Here is a 17,974-nt window from a genome sequence, read left to right as displayed (position 1 = left end):
CACTGGATTCACCCGAAAGCTGGGGGTTGTTGGGGCAGAATCTCTGCTCCGCGCCGTTCCTATATGAGCGGGTTCTCAAAAGAAGGAAAAATTCAAAGCAGCCAGGATAAGGGTTAAACAATAATCTGCTTTAATGGTAAAACATACAAATACATCACCGAATCACGAAGCACTCTGCAGAGTACTCCGGGCTCAGGTTCTACCACCGTGTGAGACATGTCTCAGGAACGGCCAGTCAGAAACAAGAGCCCCGATCTTCAAAATGATCACAACATTTATACACAGAGTTCACTTCTGAGCGAGCTAGACAGTGAGTTGGCAGTGTTCCATTGGTCGGTTTCCCTTCTGGGCGGGATCCCAGGTAGTAAGTCAGTTTGTTGATTCCATCGTTTGCTTCACAGTGTATGTGTGTGTGTGTGTGTTTCTGTCCCTCTGCCCTCAGGCAGATCCCCCAATCAATGATTTGGAGTCATGACAGAGGACTCTTTGACAGGACACATACTCATTCCCCCTAAACATTTTCAACACACACAAACATCGTATCATGTATCTTTAACAGAAGTTAATTGTTCTTATCGCTTAATGGCTTCCCTGAACTTCCCTTCACCCCAAAGTCAGCTTACTAGGAATGAATACATTTTATTGATAAGCTCAAAAGGACCTCTATCTCATTTACTGCTGGGTGACCCAAGTCTCAAGGCCTCTTTTGGGGTCTGTAGGAGATAAATCATTAATTCTACAAGGCTTCAACTGTCTTGTATCTGAGGCACATCTCCCTTTTGGCTAATCAATACGGGTTTTAGCAATTAGCAGAGGAAGCTAGAGACTCAGGGCCCCTTCCTTGCTGGGAACTGCAAAGCAGATGTTAAAGGTCATAAAACCACCCTTCTGACTACACATGAAAAGTGGAAGAAAAGACTATTGCTTTAATTTATTATTACTAAGTAGTGGGACATTGTTTCAGGAATATATGAAAAGCCTCTCTATTATTTAAAGAGTAAAAATGCACTTTCAAATTTAACACCCACGAATATATAAGGTGACATTAAAATGAATATACCAGATTGAACTTTCCTGCCATAACACGTTACTTTAATACTTCAAATAATTCAAATAATCCTTCAATTCCCCCTTTTGGTCGCCTCACGAGACCAACACACATAACACATTTGAAACACAACTACTGTCATTCTTTTCTACTATGTCTGTCCCCCAACATTAAACCTTTGGGAACAGAACACAACTTTTCATGTCAGTGAAGGAACTATCAGAGTGCGAACCTGAGTGCCAGAAAGCAGCATCCTTGCGTGTTGTTGAATCCTCAGGCCCCCCCCCCCCCCCCCCCTCCCCCCCCCCCTCAGCGGAAAACGCCAACAAGGGCAGCTGATAGGGAGGGGGAGATGCGGCCTTTCCTTCAAAGGTGGAACTGATTAATCTGATCAGAGAGAAGTAGACTCCTCTGCTGCCTCGAGAAGTCCCCCAGCCCGCTGACGCCAGCTTCCGAGTCGTCTGCTGTCGGGATGTCCTTCTCCTCCAGTCCGCTGATGACAGCTTCCGAGTCGTCTGCTGTCGGGATGTCCTCGTTGATGATAGCCAGGTCCGTCCTGATGTCCTCCATGGTCCTAGCCGGTGATTTCCTCGCCGCACACTGGCTCCAGTAGTACCAGATGTCCCCCTTTGCTCCTCGGCGGACGGCATGAGATGTCCTCTGGGTCACTCTGTAGAGGCCGGAGAACTTGGGGTTGAGCCACCTTCAGCCAGACGAACTCCGCTGTGTCGGCCTCCTGCTCCTCGGGTCCCCCTTTTGGCGTCGGCAACCTGTGTGGAGAAATCTGATACCCACCCCTCAAGTCTACGCTCAGGGCTTCTGGGCCCTCAGGTGTTTGACCCACCACTGGTAGGCCACTTCAGAATTCTAATACTTGGCCTGTGTCAACAAAATAAACCCCAACATCTTCAGGTGAACTAAATAACATATCTCAATAGCTCGGAATTTCTGACAAGCATCTGTGTTATTATAAATGAAATCCTTGAGATCCTATTTAAAATCTAAATATAATATGAACTGCTAATGTTTCTGGTAATGGAACACACTAATGTTATGGATTAAAAACAACTAAAATCATGATACTGACAAAGTGAATAATTTCCAGGCGAGACTGCTTCTACCTGTCAGTGCTTGGATATTATCAAGCTGAAAAATGAATACAGAAATCCAACATACTGTCATCAAATGTCTTTCTATTATGAATTTAAATTAAATGTATCCCCATAATGTTACCTCAATAAAGTCTATGGCTTTTACTTCTTTACCAGGCTAGTTACAAGATGTTGTCTACATTAAATCTCATTACATTACTATGTTTTAGCTTAACTGTAATATTTTGTTTCTACAGTTCAAACCTCAGTTACTTTAATACCTGTTGAAATATTACAAAATTGTTTCATTATCACAGTTCACCTTCTCATTCTCATTCTGGAATTACCTCTCTCAGTAGCCCCTTGGCCACTGATTATGCATCTGTGTTACCTGTTATAACTCAATCAACATTAGAAACATGTCAACATTCATCAAACAGTATCTTATCCCCAGATATGGAGCAGGTCAAATCTAAAACTGTCAATCAATGGTCAGATTGAACATCTGAGTTGGGGCGGCAGGTTTCTTCCAGTCCCTAAATGAAAAAATCCCACACTCCCCCTTTTTACACATGTACACATGTGTAACAAAATCCTGTATGGGAAGAAAACCTTCAGGTAACCAGTGGTTATAAGAAAATAGCAAACATTATTCACAAAAGTACATCCATCATTTTTCACAGTAAACACTCCAGGGAAAATAATAATAATAATAATAATAATAACTTTTATTTATATAGCGCTTTTCAATAACCCAAAGTCGCTTACAAAAAAAATTAAAAGTACAGAAAGGGGGTGAACAGGCAGAAGACAACATATTGGACAAGAAAAATTGAACATGAACATTACATGAACAGGCAAAGGACAACACAGGGGGGGAGCAAGCATAGGACAACGAGCAAAAGACAACATAATGGAAAAGAGGAAAGAAAAAGTTGATGAATGTATGAATAAGAGATGCAGCGTGGGGTGAATAAGAGATACAGCGTGGGGTGTGAGTGAAGTCAGTGGGTTGGGGGGTAGGGTAAGTTGAAGGCTTGGGAGAAGAGGTATGTTTTCAGCTGGGTTTTGAAGGTAGACAGTGTGGGAGAGTGGCGGACAGATTGGGGGAGGGAGTTCCAGAGGCGGGGTGCTGATCTGGAGAATGCTCTGTTGCCAAATGTTTTGAGTCTTGATGGTGGTACTGTGAGGGAGAGAGTGGAGGAGGATCGGAGGGCTCGGGCGGGGTTGTAGGGGATGAGGAGGTCAGAGAGGTAGGGGGGGCTAGGTGGTGAAGGGCTTTATAGGTGAGGAGGAGTGTTTTGAAGATGATGCGTTGTTTGATGGGGAGCCAGTGAAGAGAGCGGAGAACGGGAGTGATGTGTTCACGGGTCCGGGTGTGGGTGAGGAGGCGGGCAGCAGAGTTTTGTACCATTTGGAGTCTATGGAGGGAATGGGAGGAGATGCCAGTGAGGAGGGCGTTGCAATAGTCGAGGCGGGAGGTGATGAAGGCATGGATGAGGGATTCAGCAGCACGGGGGGGGAGGTAGTGTTTGATTTTGGCAATGCGGCGGAGGTGGAAGTAGGAGATCTTGATGATGGAGCTGACATGGGGGTCAAAGGAGAGGGTGGGGTCCAGGATAACGCCAAGATTGCGTGCCAGGGGGGAGGGGGTGATGGTCGAATTCTCAATGGTGAGTGAAATGGGTCCTGTTTTATTGAGGGTTGATCTGGTGCCTATGAATATGAATAAGTGTTTATTTCCAGCTGGCAGTCCTAAAAGAAACAGAATCTTTAGATTTTAGTTTGAGTTTTACATTTGCAAACTGCCAACTCCTGTGGGAATTAGAAACGGGTCACGTGTGTGTTTTTCCAAATGTGTGGAATTGTAGGAAACCTGTGTTTCCCATGGAGCTCCAAAATAATGTGTCTAAAAACATGCTTGGTTAGTCATTGTTTTAGAATCATGCAGTTGCACTGATCACATGCAGAAATTCATTCACACTCACACTGTCAGGTTGTAAAGTCAAGTTTGGTCAGCCCCAGAGTCTGTCATTGATAGTGCTTTTCTCAAGTCACACTGTCAGTCAGGGTCAAAGGTCATTTGGTCTCAGTCTTTTTGGCCATGTGTTGTGCTCTGCAGAGACTTTAATATTCTACTAGCTGGAGTTGTACTAGTGACATCATTGTGTTGATGTCAACCAATGCAACAAAAATGTTCTCGTGTTCGCAGCATCATTTTCTTCAGATGATTAACAAAACAATTATCAATACACTTTATTAATATACCGCCCCTAGGAAACACAATACCTGACAAATGTTCATGCAAGGCATTCTTAAGTGAACCTGCAGAAAACGGCCTTTTGAATTAATATTCCAAATTAATCAATAATAATAATAATCCATTTTATCAATTTGTTTACCCTGAGAAGTGAACATACCTCATAATGTTACATCAGGATGTTAAACTAAGCTTTGGCCAAATCAATCATTATTACTGTTTCAGATCTAACTGGAGGTTGAACAAACAAAACCTTTTTTTGTTTACATCATGCAAATCACTAACATATTTTCCAATTTCAGCATCAGCCTTGTTACTCTAAAATTACATCCTAAATAGGAATATTAGGAATGAAACAAATATTTAATCTTCAGAAATGTTCTTAACAAATGGAGAGTAATGCCATCTTTCTATCTAGTGAATAGCCAACATATTTAAAAAATGTCAGATATACAAAAATAAGCCTAAATACTCTTTTACTATCAAAGTCTAAAGCTAGACCTAAGCTGAACAGTTTTTTAATGGACAATTTAATCTAGAAACAAAACAAAACTGGACCTGTGTTCTTATGTGTTCTTCAAAATACACTAGTAAATACCTTGTGAAGTATTCACAATATAACTAATCCTCTCTAGGATATGAAATCCATTCATCTTTAACCAGATACTGTTTCCCTATTTATTTTTAGTTCATGATAATAATGGTATAACGTCCACACGTTTACCCATAGCTAGTCACTATGTCAAGATTATCATGTGTGACATAATAATCAGATGTCTAGTTTGCCAAACAAGGATATTAAACTTTATTCTTTTCAGCATTCCAGACCATCATTAAACAATCAGCCTCCCTTCCTAAACGCTTAAGCATATCGTTCTACACCACCTTCTGATAAACTCTTGCACAGTTATTCTGTAAAATCATTGCATGATTTCTTCAGAGTCTGAACAGACTGAGACCAGCCTGTCTCAAGATCTTGTTATATTGAGAACAGTCAATGATTCATTGTCCTCTTCAGCTGTAGTCAGTGGCAGGGCCCCCAAAAAGCTAGAACCGGCCCTGGTCAGTGGGCTCCAAGGAAACTCTCTCTGGCATTGGGATGTCCTGAGGGGGAAGGGACCTCTGGATCAATGTGATACAATCAGCAGACACACGTTGTCCTCTGTACAGCAGAAATCCCCAAACACTGCAGTACCTCTTCACACCACTGTTGCCTTGACAACGAGGCACAAGCAAACTGTCAAAACCTCCTCTGAGATGTGTTCTTTGCATCGTTCTTCTGTTTGCAATGAGCAACTTTTCACCAACACACTGATTCAGAGTACAACCCAAAGGTGGCGCACAACTATCCAATGCTGCTGTAATCACAGCAAATCAGCTACTGAGAAAAGCTCAATGTAAATCTCTCCCCCAGCGGGTTACAAAATAAAACAGCTGAGTGTCTATATGGTCAGGAATGCTGAAACATGTGAATGTTAAACTCATTAATGGTAACAGTCTTCCTATTCTTCATTACTTTAGTTCTAAGTTAATAGGCAAAACAAAAAACTTTTCTTAACCACTATAGATTCATCTTTAATCTTCTTGCTTATTCTATTCTTTTCAAATTGTTTATCTAAGTTGTGTGTTACAAGCATGGTTAGATTTGTAACAGAATACAAAACTAACTGTATCCAGCGCTATATATTTAAAACAAGTAATCTGACTACAGTTAATGAATATATTTTTGGAACACTTAAAGGAATTATTACAAAATGTAATCTTCATTATTACTAAAGCTGAAACCTAAATAAATCATCACGGAACATTTTTCTGTCCTTATTACTTAATTGTTTCAATAAAAACTAAAAGCATTGTGAAAACTCCCATTTTTGAGAACATCTCTCAACACTTTTATTCCATCTAAGCACGAATGTTTATGACAAACTCGTCCTATTAATCCCAAACGGTCTTTAATGGTATCAATTGTGAACATTTCTTAATATTAATTGTAAATGCAACGTACGTTCTCTTTAGAACAAAGATAGGATAGTTGCAGCTGAAACTGGTTAATAGCAATGTTCTGTTAACCTAGATAAGCCTGTTGTTCTTATATCTAGTAAATATATTCTTATTTTATGTTACTCATAAAACAATATGACATTTTCCAGAATAGTAGTAACTCTATATAACCTTTACTCTCTCTATACTTCTTCAAACCATCTGACTTTTCTCTCTCTCTTCCTCTCTGTGCCCTGCAGCTGCCGGCCCAAGCTTCTCTCATCTAAACCTCTTTTGTTCTCCAACTGTGTGAGATGGCTTTTAGCCTCGTGCAGCACCTCTGTCATGCTTAAACATTAACAGATTCCCTCTGACAAACTTACAAAAACCTTCTTTTTACTTTCTACTCCTTCTTCATAAACTTAAAATCACCATTGTGGTGGATCGTTTACGTTTTCAGTTTCCTATCTACTTTAAACAACCATCAACTGAGAGTACCTTTATATGATAACAACTCCTAAATAACCTCACAATATATATTTCTTCCAATGAGTTTGTTATTTCATGTCTAACAAATTCTCCTCTTTCCATGTCGTATTCTAGATGGAAAAATCCACCTATCATATTTAATTTGAATAAAACCTTACCCTTAATGTACTTCATATACTCAGTAAATCTCTTTTTACTTTCCCCTAAGGTTACTGTATGTAATATAATTTTCCTTGAAGTATAATTAAGTATAATCCTTACTTAATGACAAATACCATGAAATTCACAACGCAATGCAACGGTATCAATCAGTTCTCAAAGACTATGTTTAAATAGCAGCAAATCATTGTTTCTTATTTATTTCAATATATCACACAAATCAAACATTGATCTGTTAATTTTCAATGTATTTCAGTCCAACTTCAGATCACTAGAGACAAAAGCAAGCAGACACCCTCCGGGCCGCTGCTGCTCTCGAGAGGAAAAAGGGGGGGGGAACTCTCACAGACAAATACTGACACCCCCTTCTCTCTCCCCCGCTGCAGCTCTCAGCCTCTTTAGGAAAAGGGGGCTTCTTTCAACAATTAACACTTCTGCTATCCTTTTATTCAATTGTTCTGCTTGAACCCACTGTTCTCGTAAGCTCTCAACTCACGCTCCTCTCGTTCAAATTCTCCCTTCATTATGACTTCGTATCTATTCATCTGACTTAGGCTGTTTCATGTTCAATAATATATTCTATTTATTCACAAGAAATATATCCTCCTTACTGTCTGTCCAGCTTTTAAGATGCGATATTTCTTTCAACAGAATGGGAGTTTAAACCCAACAGACTTATAACGCACCTTTTGGTTCCTATGAACCTCAGATTTGTTATTCACTTTAGCCATGGATAGAGACTCGATACTCTACTTGGCTTCCCCAGCAAGTATAGCCTGTGAGGACTCCCATACCTCCACTAGGCCAGGGACTCTATACCCTTCCAGCCGTTAGAGACTCAATACCCTAGGCTGAAATACTTGCTGATTCACTTTTATATGTATAAAAAATTCCCCGTACAGTCTATTCAGCTTTTATTGTCCGATGTTTATTCCAACAAGTTTAGCAAGCCTCTCAGCGCGCTTCAACACCGTCTTTCAACGATGTGACGCTGACATGGAGTCGTAACCCAGGCTTACAGAACTCTTTATCGTGACGTTTGGCTTTATAGATTCAACCCCCACGGAACAAAGGATTAATGAAGTCCGGTCACTTCAAAATTGCTTTTTGAAGGTTGCGTTACTCTCCTTTGGATTTTACTTATAACTCAGCTTCGATTCCTATGAACCTAAGAATTATTATTCAGATTTGTTCCTTGATGCCGTCTGAAAATGGTCACTGAACATCCCCCAACGAGTCTTCAGCCGTCTCCTTTCTGAAAAAAGTACGGGGCCTTTCACCTTCGTCTTACATACCTCGTTGATTCACTTTTATGTTATATAACTTTCCTACCTATCTAAAATATGTATTTGTATATTCCACCGCAACAACCATGACACCGGAATATGTCTCTGACAACTCTAAAATGTAGTTTAGCCAATTACAGACCTTCGATAGAAACAGGCTTGTCCGCTCACCTTTCAATTGTAGGATCCTCGTTTTAGTTGTCAGAGATTATTCTAGGCCTCTTCTCCGGACCATTCGTCCGCTGGCTGCTGATTTTCCTCTCAAAAACCCTACTCATGACGTCACCACGTCATGACGTCATCACGTCGGGGAAACACCATTTGTTGGGGCAGAATCTCTGCTCCGCGCCGTTCCTATATGAGCAGGTTCTCAAAAGAAGGAAAAATTCAAAGCAGCCAGGATAAGGGTTAAACAATAATCTGCTTTAATGGCAAACACATACAAATACATCACCGAATCACGAAGCACTCTGCAGAGTACTCCGGGCTCAGGTTCTACCACCGTGTGAGACATGTCTCAGGAACGGCCAGTCAGAAACAAGAGCCCCGATCTTCAAAATGATCCCAACATTTATACACAGAGTTCACTTCTGAGCGAGCTAGACAGTGAGTTGGCAGTGTTCCATTGGTCGGTTTCCCTTCTGGGCGGGATCCCAGGTAGTAAGTCAGTTTGTTGATTCCATCGTTTGCTTCACAGTGTATGTGTGTGTGTGTGTGTTTCTGTCCCTCTGCCCTCAGGCAGATCCCCCAATCAATGATTTGGAGTCATGACAGAGGACTCTTTGACAGGACACATATACTCATTCCCCCTAAACATTTTCAACACACACAAACATCGTATCATGTATCTTTAACAGAAGTTAATTGTTCTTATCGCTTAATGGCTTCCCTGAACTTCCCTTCACCCCAAAGTCAGCTTACTAGGAATGAATACATTTTATTGATAAGCTCAAAAGGACCTCTATCTCATTTACTACTGGGTGACCCAAGTCTCAAGGCCTCTTTTGGGGTCTGTAGGAGATAAATCATTAATTCTACAAGGCTTCAACTGTCTTGTATCTGAGGCACATCTCCCTTTGGGCTAATCAATACGGGTTTTAGCAATTAGCAGAGGAAGCTAGAGACTCAGGGCCCCTTCCTTGCTGGGAACTGCAAAGCAGATGTCAAAGGTCATAAAACCACCCTTCTGACTACACATGAAAAGTGGAAGAAAAGACTATTGCTTTAATTTATTATTACTAAGTAGTGGGACATTGTTTCAGGAATATATGAAAAGCCTCTCTATTATTTAAAGAGTAAAAATGCACTTTCAAATTTAACACCCACGAATATATAAGGTGACATTAAAATGAATATACCAGATTGAACTTTCCTGCCATAACACGTTACTTTAATACTTCAAATAATTCAAATAATCCTTCAAGGTATGGGGCAGGCGGCTCGACCAAGGAAGATTTGATGCCTTTGAGAGTCTGAGTGAGATCGCTGAAACCATTGATTCTGGAGCCACTGCTGTGATCCCATGTATTAAGCAGCACATCACATCCCTGCTAAGCTTATTTTAAAAATATTTCCCAACCAGCAGTGCTCAGTATGACTGGATTATGGATCCATTCCATGCAGCAGGTTGGTATCATATGTTATGACTTCATGTATTTTACAAAAATATATAGCCAACTTGCTATATGTTGTTGTCAAATAGAGATATTTATATTTAACAAACAATGACAAATAAGAAATGTATTTATATTCCATCTGTAGCAACTGCTGATTTCAGCTTTGCCGAAGACGACCAGTTCATTGAGATGACCTCTGACTCCACACTGAGGCTGAAGTTTACAGCTCAGACGCAAAGTGAATTCTGGCTTGGAGTGGAGAGGGAGTATCCAGTCATTGGGCAGGGAGCTGTGCACATTCTTCTTCCCTTCGCCACATCTTATCTCTGTGAGATTGGCTTTTCAGCTGTTGCAACAATGAAAACCTAATACAGATCTAGGCTCAACATTGAGCACGACCTGAGATTGGCATTATCAAGCCTGCAACCACGTTTTGAGAAGATGTGTAGTGCAAAACAGGCTCATTGCAGTCACTGATAATCCAGTGATGAGACTCATGCATTCAATTTGCTATTTTCATTGCTGAATGTATTTCGAGAATGTATGAATGTATTGATTTGAAGAGCCCTGTTATGTTATTTGTTATAAGATCTATAATGTCCATTCATTCTGGAATTTGCACTTTAATTTTTTCGATTTCTGAGCTGTTACTTGTTATAGATTTTCTCAGTTTTTGAACTGATGTTATTTGTTATTGATGTTATTTGTTATAAGATGTATAATGTCCATTCATTCTGGAATTTGCACTTTCATTTTTTCGATTTTTGAGCTGTTACTTGTTATTGAGTTTCTCAATTTTTGAACTGATGTTATTTGTTATAAATATATTGTTATATTATTATAGAACTATACATTTGACAAATTTAAGCTTGGATTACCATTTTATTGGAGCGATGAGGGACAGATGGGGCTTGAAAAGGCCCACCTGTTCAAAGTGGGGAATGACAGAAAAGGTTTGAGAACCACTGTCCTAGATGGAGAAAATAACTAACATCCCACGCTTTTTGAGACAAATATGCAACTGCGTGTTTTAATAATTGCACGTTTTCACTGCTCATATATATGCGGGTTCGGGTCGGGTTGCGGAACTTGTGCCGATGGGTCGGGTCGGGTTGCGGAACTAATTGGCAATATGTGCGGGTAGCGGGGCGGGTTCGGTATTGCACGTCGCGGGAGCGGGTCTTGAAAATGAGACCCGTGCAGGACTCTGCTTTGTCTTAGATGGATAGCTCAAAATTATTGAGCGGCTTGAGAAAGTTTACGTAAAAAATGTAATCCGTTACAAATTTTTATTTTTTTTATTGTAAGAAGTGAAACAAATAATCAAACTCTGTAATGTGATCTGATTACTTCTGTGCACTTTTGGGTTAACAGACAGTACTTTGTATTCAAGATCAATAGAATATTTAATTTAAATACATTTCCCCCCAAAATGTGCACACAGCATTTAGCTAACCATAATTTCAGTTACTAAATGGGGAGCGAAGCAGTTAAAGGTAGGGGTGGCCGATACCACAAAATCTGGATTCGATCCGATACCAAGTATTTCAGGGCCAGTATGGCCGATACCGATATCGATACCGATACTTTTTTAAAGGAAAAGCGTTTTATGTACTTTCATATAGGGGAGAGCTGCATTCATGACATGATTTTTGAGCTGAAATCATCATAAATAGACTAAATCGGAATTCATTTTCATGAATACAGACCGGACAGTTTTTATAGACAAATAAACGTTTTACTTTTGCAAATTTAAAGTGCAAACATGAAAAATAACAATACAAAGTGGCCAGAGTAGCGAATTGTCTTTTTGCACACATCACAGTTCGCTAAGTTTTAATTGTCAGTTGTGAAATTGCTCCACAAAATGCTGCTCTTTCTCTCAGCCATCATGCACGTGTGTGTGTGTTGCACTTGCGAGTCGCTAGCTGCTGCTGTCCTGCCCATAGACTGTATATATAAAGGTCCTGCCCTGCTGTCTTGTCTGTCAGCTTGATAATGGGCGTTCAGGCAGCAGTGTTGGGTGTAACGCGTTACAAAAGTAACGGAGTTACAGTAATATATTACTTTTTGCTGTAACGAAGTAATGTAACGCATTACTAATGAAATGTGGGTAATATATTACCCGTTACAATGCTCAGTAACGCAGTTACAACACATTTTAACCCGAAATTAAATGGTGTTTTGTTTTTTAAGAATGTACTAACATAGCGAGACATTCCGACACCGGACAAATTGTGCGGGTAGATTAGTAAACCTGGTGTTTACCCTTCAGGCTTCGCGTCGAGATCTTCGGGGAAGTTGAACGTTATGCAACCATTCGAAAAAGAGAACGTAGCGAAAAATACAAACAACAAATTGTGTCAGGTGCGCGTGACCTGCTCCGCTGCGCGTGCATCATTTCCAAAGTGCTTCCACGGCAGTGAAACACATCTGATCTGTGGATAATCATTTATACGAAAATGGTTAAAGCAACCATCACTAAATGCCAGCAACACTGCATCTACTGCAGACAGTAGCAACAGGTCAGATGCGGACATCACGTTACCCTCCGTTGTGGACACTAGCTTACTCCCGCCTGACTCGCCAGCCCCGGAGCAGCAGTCTTCGCCGCCCGAAACTACGCCGCCCCTCTGCGGCCCGTAGGTGCCAGGTATATCTAAACAACTACCCGCCTGTACAGTGGGGTAAGGCGGTCATTTTGCAGCTTGTTGTATAAAAATAGACAATGGCTAGAATATTCATGTGAAAATAGTACATATTCTGACATGCATGTAGAAATGTTGGGTCAAAAATAATGCATAACACAGATGCCTTCACCACGAATGGCTACAAAAATATCTCATATCCCAAGCTTATTATCAACGAGCTGATGTTGCAGCTGAAATGTTCTCCAGGTCACAAAGTCAACCTCACATGATGATGTGATACCAGTTTTCAAGAACAGTAAATATTCTCTTCCCAGCGTATATGATGGGACCAAGGTGATGATGTAGTAGGCTACATGGTTTTAATCAGTGGTTCTCAAACTTTTTCTGTCAGGCCCCCCCTTTGGAGAAAAAAAAAAGTCGGGCCCCCCCAAAACGAATAATCAGGCTCAGTGGCGGCGCCAGAGATTTATTTTGGGGGTGCTGTGGGGTAGCTTGACGTTTCATAGAGGGTGCTCAAACATTTAGGGTTTCCCATTAATGTACCGGTCGCTACAGTGGAATTTTCTACTGCAACAATCCCCACGCAAATACACAACGTACCCGCGACTGTTACAATGAAGGCTCGATATTCAGCTCACGGCATATAGGTGTAAGCAGGGATAAAGTGCTATTTTTATAGGTGATGTGTGGACGTCACATAGGGGGGTCCGGGGGCAAGCTTCCCCGGGAAGATTTATTTTTAAACATTGAAGTTAAAAGCATCAATCTGGTGCACTTTGAGAGCGAAAGGAAGAGATCTATGGATACATCTCTCAACACCCATATGAAACAGAAATGTAAACAGATTTACTTTTTCTTGATGGATATTTTACAAATCACCCTTTTAAACTTTATTCTTGTTTTACTGTCATATAGTATTTCATACCTGTTTTTCATTTATTCTCTTATTTTTTTATAACTATAATGATCATATAAACGTGTGCCTCGGAAATAATTATTTACATTAATGGTGACCAAAACATTTGAGACCCACTGGGATAACACTCAGAGAGTCCTTTAGCTCTCAGTCTGACAGGAGAGGACTCTCCTCCACTTTGTTGTTGAAAAAACTCCTTATATCCGTTAGCGTAGCTCGCTAGCACCAGAAGCTAACAACAACGATCTCCAGTACCGGTGCGCTCTCTCTCTCTCACGCGCACACAAAATGGCTCGTTCCACACACACACACAGAGCCGAGCTTTAATGAAACAGAGACCCAGACGTAATAGTACTGTACTGCATCATATTATTTTCGAATCAATAATTTTTCAAATTATGATTTTTATTTTATTTTTTATTTTTATCTTTTATTTATTTTTTTTATAACCATTTTTCCTCCTGGTCTCTCGCGCCCCCCCTGGCATGCCTCTGCGCCCACCAGGGGGGGCGCGCCCCCCACTTTGAGAACCACTGGTTTTAATAATACTTTTGCCTTTCAATGTTTGCCATTTTAAACCATGAGCATGGTTTAAATAATATTTGCCTTGATTTACAATATGTTAACCTTCATTATAGTCCTTGAAAGCGGTCTGTACTGCTGTATTAACAACGTGTCACATGTTAAGAATTTACAATCAGAATGGAGTATTCAACTAAGCCGTGTAATACACGTTGTTAGTAGCCTTAAGGGCCTACACAGTTGTTATGCTATACCCAATTGCCCTTCACTGGATGTATAATGAGCTGCACTAAACTACATTTTGGCATTTAAAATACCTAGCTACTCTTTTGCGGTTATTTTGGTGAAAGTAACTAAAGTAGTGTATCTCATTACATTTCAGAGACAGTAATATTGTAATGTAACTTATTACTTTCAAAAGAGAGTAATAAGTAATATGTAATATATTACATTTTGGAAGTAACTTGCCCAACACTGTCAGGCAGGGAGCGTGCTGCGCGAGCCTCGAGGAGAGGAGGACAGCAGTGGAGAGAGAATAAAATAGCATATACTTGTGTTCGTCTGCACATCGTTTTTTGAAGAAATTGACGAGTAGAGGAGACGGGAAAAAAAGTATAAAAGTATCGATCCTATTGGCTCTAGTATCGATATTTTGAAACGTAACGTAATATCGGAAGTATCGATATTTTTGGATCGATCCGCCCACCCCTAGTTAAAGGTCCCATGTCATGCTTTTCCGGTTATTACCCGTCCCCTTGTGTGTTATGAAGGTTTTTATGCATGTAAACGGTCTGCAGAGTCAAACCCCTCAAAGTACACCCTGTAGCGAGTAAAACTCGAACACAGAAAATACCTCCCCAAAACGCCTCGTTGGAGATACGTCACTGTCCATTGATTCTTCTGGGTACCTCATGGTGTCATGCGTTACCCGGAACCAAATGGACCAATCCGTGGAGCCGTTACGTTACGTCCGTGGAGCCGTTACGTTAAGCCCCCGCTGATTGGTCCAAATTGACCAATCCACGGACTTCCTCACACACACACTCAGTGCAGGCAGCTCTGCTGATTTATCCTCCCTGCACTGAAAAAAGTGCAACGACTGTGTCATTTAATCAAAGTACATTTTTAAATTGGTCAAATTAAGAATCATGGTTTCCTTTTTTGAAATGATTTTTTCCGTTTGCCCAGAAGGAAAAACACCCCCCCCCCCGGAAATAACTTAAAAACAATATTCAACCTAAATCGTTATTTTCACTTCGAAGCATGTCACATGACCACGTGACGTACAAAGCAAGGTGACTTCAAGATTTGCTGCAGCCGCCATTACACCGCTAACCACTGTCTGTGAGAGTGTCTGACCCAAAAACACTTTTAAATAAGGTAAGGATTTGAAATGGTTGCTTTTTTTGTTTTAAACTATTTTTAAATGTTTATCCATTTAGTGTTGTGTCAAGATAAACAACTAATTTACCATCTGTCTTTGTATTTGGCTATGTGTTAGCTAGCAACGTTTAACCACGTGTAACCATTTTTTAAGGATGGCTTAACCAGATAATTTTCATACATTTATCATGCAAGTGGCGATTTTTTGTTGTGTCGGTTTGACTAGTAAAAAAGTTTAAATAGTTGCAAATGTTATATTGGTTTCACATAAGGTATTTTATATGGGGCTATGCAAGTTTAGCTACGTGCTAGCTAGTTTTTAAGCTGTTAAACCAGGTCATTTTCAATGCGTGCTCCGCTCATAAAATACACAGCAGCATATTAAATACACTAAGAGCCAGAACCCAGCCAGCGTTAGAGATGTTTATACTTTTGGCGAGCCGTTATTAAAGCTCCGGGACCGCTATAGTTATGTGGCTGAAGGTGTAGCTCTGCTCCGCAGCAACCCGCACTCAGACCACTCCGCTCCGGAGAGGGGACTGTAAACAGTGGGGAGGGGGAAACAACCCGAATCTCCTTGTAACACGCTGCCCGTCTTGTTGACCATGCTTTGAGGGTGAGGGTGTGTGATTTATGCTGGGTCAAGATTGTTTAAATACACCTTGTTTATTTATTTATTTACTTTGTGTTTACAGGTTTGCTGTTTCCACTGAAGGTCACAATGTATGCTGATTTGGTAAGTTACAAAATGAACTGCAAGTAGTTTTCATGTACGTTTAAAAAGGATTGAAAAACCCAAAATGGAGACTTAGGGCCCGTCCACAAGGCAGCGTGCGTTGAAGCCAGGGTTCGAGTTATGTGGGAGCCAACGGACGCAGTGAAATTATACATCTGTGTGGGTCGCTAATACATTACCAACAACCATTATTTTGATCAAAAATAATGCATGTGTCAATGTAATGAGTATTATTTATGCTAACGAGGTGAATAGGCTAAACCTCAAAACATGTTTTCCAAAAGAACTACGCATCTCTTGAATGACAATCTGCCTGCACTGCACTTCCAAGGTTGCACAATCTATGCCTGTGAGCGTGCTGCGCGAGCCAAGATGATTTAAGTTTGCGTGTGTGTTGTTTAAAGACCCCATAGAGCTCAGTTTATAACTTCAACCCTGGTTGAAGCTTCAACGCAGCGTCCCATTCACTTTGACGTCACGCTTTGCCAAACTGCATTGTGCTTCCTTTGCTCGCTTCAAAAGTTGAGAAAAGTTCAACTTTTCAAGCTTCGACGGAAGCGTCAGCCAATCAAATTATATGCCAGTACAAGCTCTAGCCAATCAAACCGCGTGCTTTTGTGTCCGGGGCGGGAGATTGATGTGATTGAATTTAGCTTCAACGCACGCTGCCGTGTGGACACTGCGTTACTCTACTCTAATCTCAAGTGATAATATATCTAGTTAGGTACCCAAATGTTTAGTAAGGTAATTTAAAACATTAAAGTTAAATGAGAAAAAGTGTGTATTGTACAAGTAAATTAAAAATACAAGACTGCAATTCATTAATATTGTTGCATGTAAAATCAATCCTCACATCTGTACGTTTATTGAGAGCTACTGGTGGCAATCATTTGCTCTGTCATTCCAGGCATGTCACTATTGTGAGACATACACTGACATTCAGTTGTCAGTGTATCATTGCACTATTACTAATATTATTGTTTATGTTCTTGTTTTTTCTAGTTCCTTTTGGGTTGCCTGAGATGACCGTGAAAACGCCAGCCAAGTTACAAATTCTTCTGAATCCCGATGACACCAGGAAGCTTCTGCCTAATGGAATTCCAGAGACAATGGACGCAGCTTACTGATGAAGTCAGGAAAGTGTGTGAAATAGAGTGCCACAGTGACGCGTCCTAAAAAACCCGGAAGCAAACTCCTTCCGGTTCCCTCGACAAAAAAGCAATGCAATTTCTCCATAGAATTTTGGAAAATAGCTGGAAATAAGGTCTGTGGTTGACACACATTTAAGAGACGGATCACATTTTGTTCAGTCTCTACAAGAACTCGTATCTGGTTGAAATGATTGAACTGACACGAAAGGCCAACCTTGTTCAAAGATTGCAATGCTAGGGATTGAACTGCATTTTTTGTTGCTTAATTGCTTTGGCCTCTGTATGTTTCATTTGAAGTTAAAAAAGAATGTGATTTCACAGATTCTGTTAATGCTACTTAAACCCTTCTGAATGGCTTATACATGTTTATCTGAAGTTGTAATTAAGAGCTGCAGAAAATAATGTTGAAGTGTTTAAAAATGTAAAGAAAAACAAGATGTCATGCATACGTTCTAGTCTTTAATTAAAAGGCAGCCAGGTTTAAACGCATTACATATTTACTTTTTAAAGGAGAGATATGCAAGCTAGTTTAACATGTTCATATGCATGTGGTTAAGGCTACAGGAGAGTTTTGTAAAAAAAAAGCCAAAGTGATCTTGATTTACTTTTATTTATTTTTTACATAAGTGCAAATTGGTTGCATAATTTAATCAATTAATTGTATTAATTTATTGATGTATTTAATT

General features: G+C 40.3%; 1 protein-coding gene and 1 long non-coding RNA gene across 4 annotated transcripts in view; both read left to right on the top strand.

Annotated features, from left to right (window-relative positions):
* LOC307031644 (uncharacterized protein) overlaps positions 1 to 17,974 on the top strand; it is a 32,638-nt gene that overhangs the window by 4,010 nt on the left and 10,654 nt on the right. The gene's annotated exons all lie outside the window — the stretch shown is intronic.
* On the top strand, positions 15,917 to 17,333 carry LOC307034226. Its single transcript, XR_013806835.1, has 3 exons — positions 15,917 to 16,017; positions 16,097 to 16,137; positions 17,140 to 17,333. It is a non-coding gene; the product is annotated as an uncharacterized lncRNA (long non-coding RNA).

Source organism: Notothenia rossii, assembly GCF_949606895.1.
Source record: "Notothenia rossii genome assembly, chromosome: 3".
NCBI classification, from domain to species: domain Eukaryota; kingdom Metazoa; phylum Chordata; class Actinopteri; order Perciformes; family Nototheniidae; genus Notothenia; species Notothenia rossii.
This window is presented reverse-complemented; position numbering and strand designations above follow the sequence as displayed.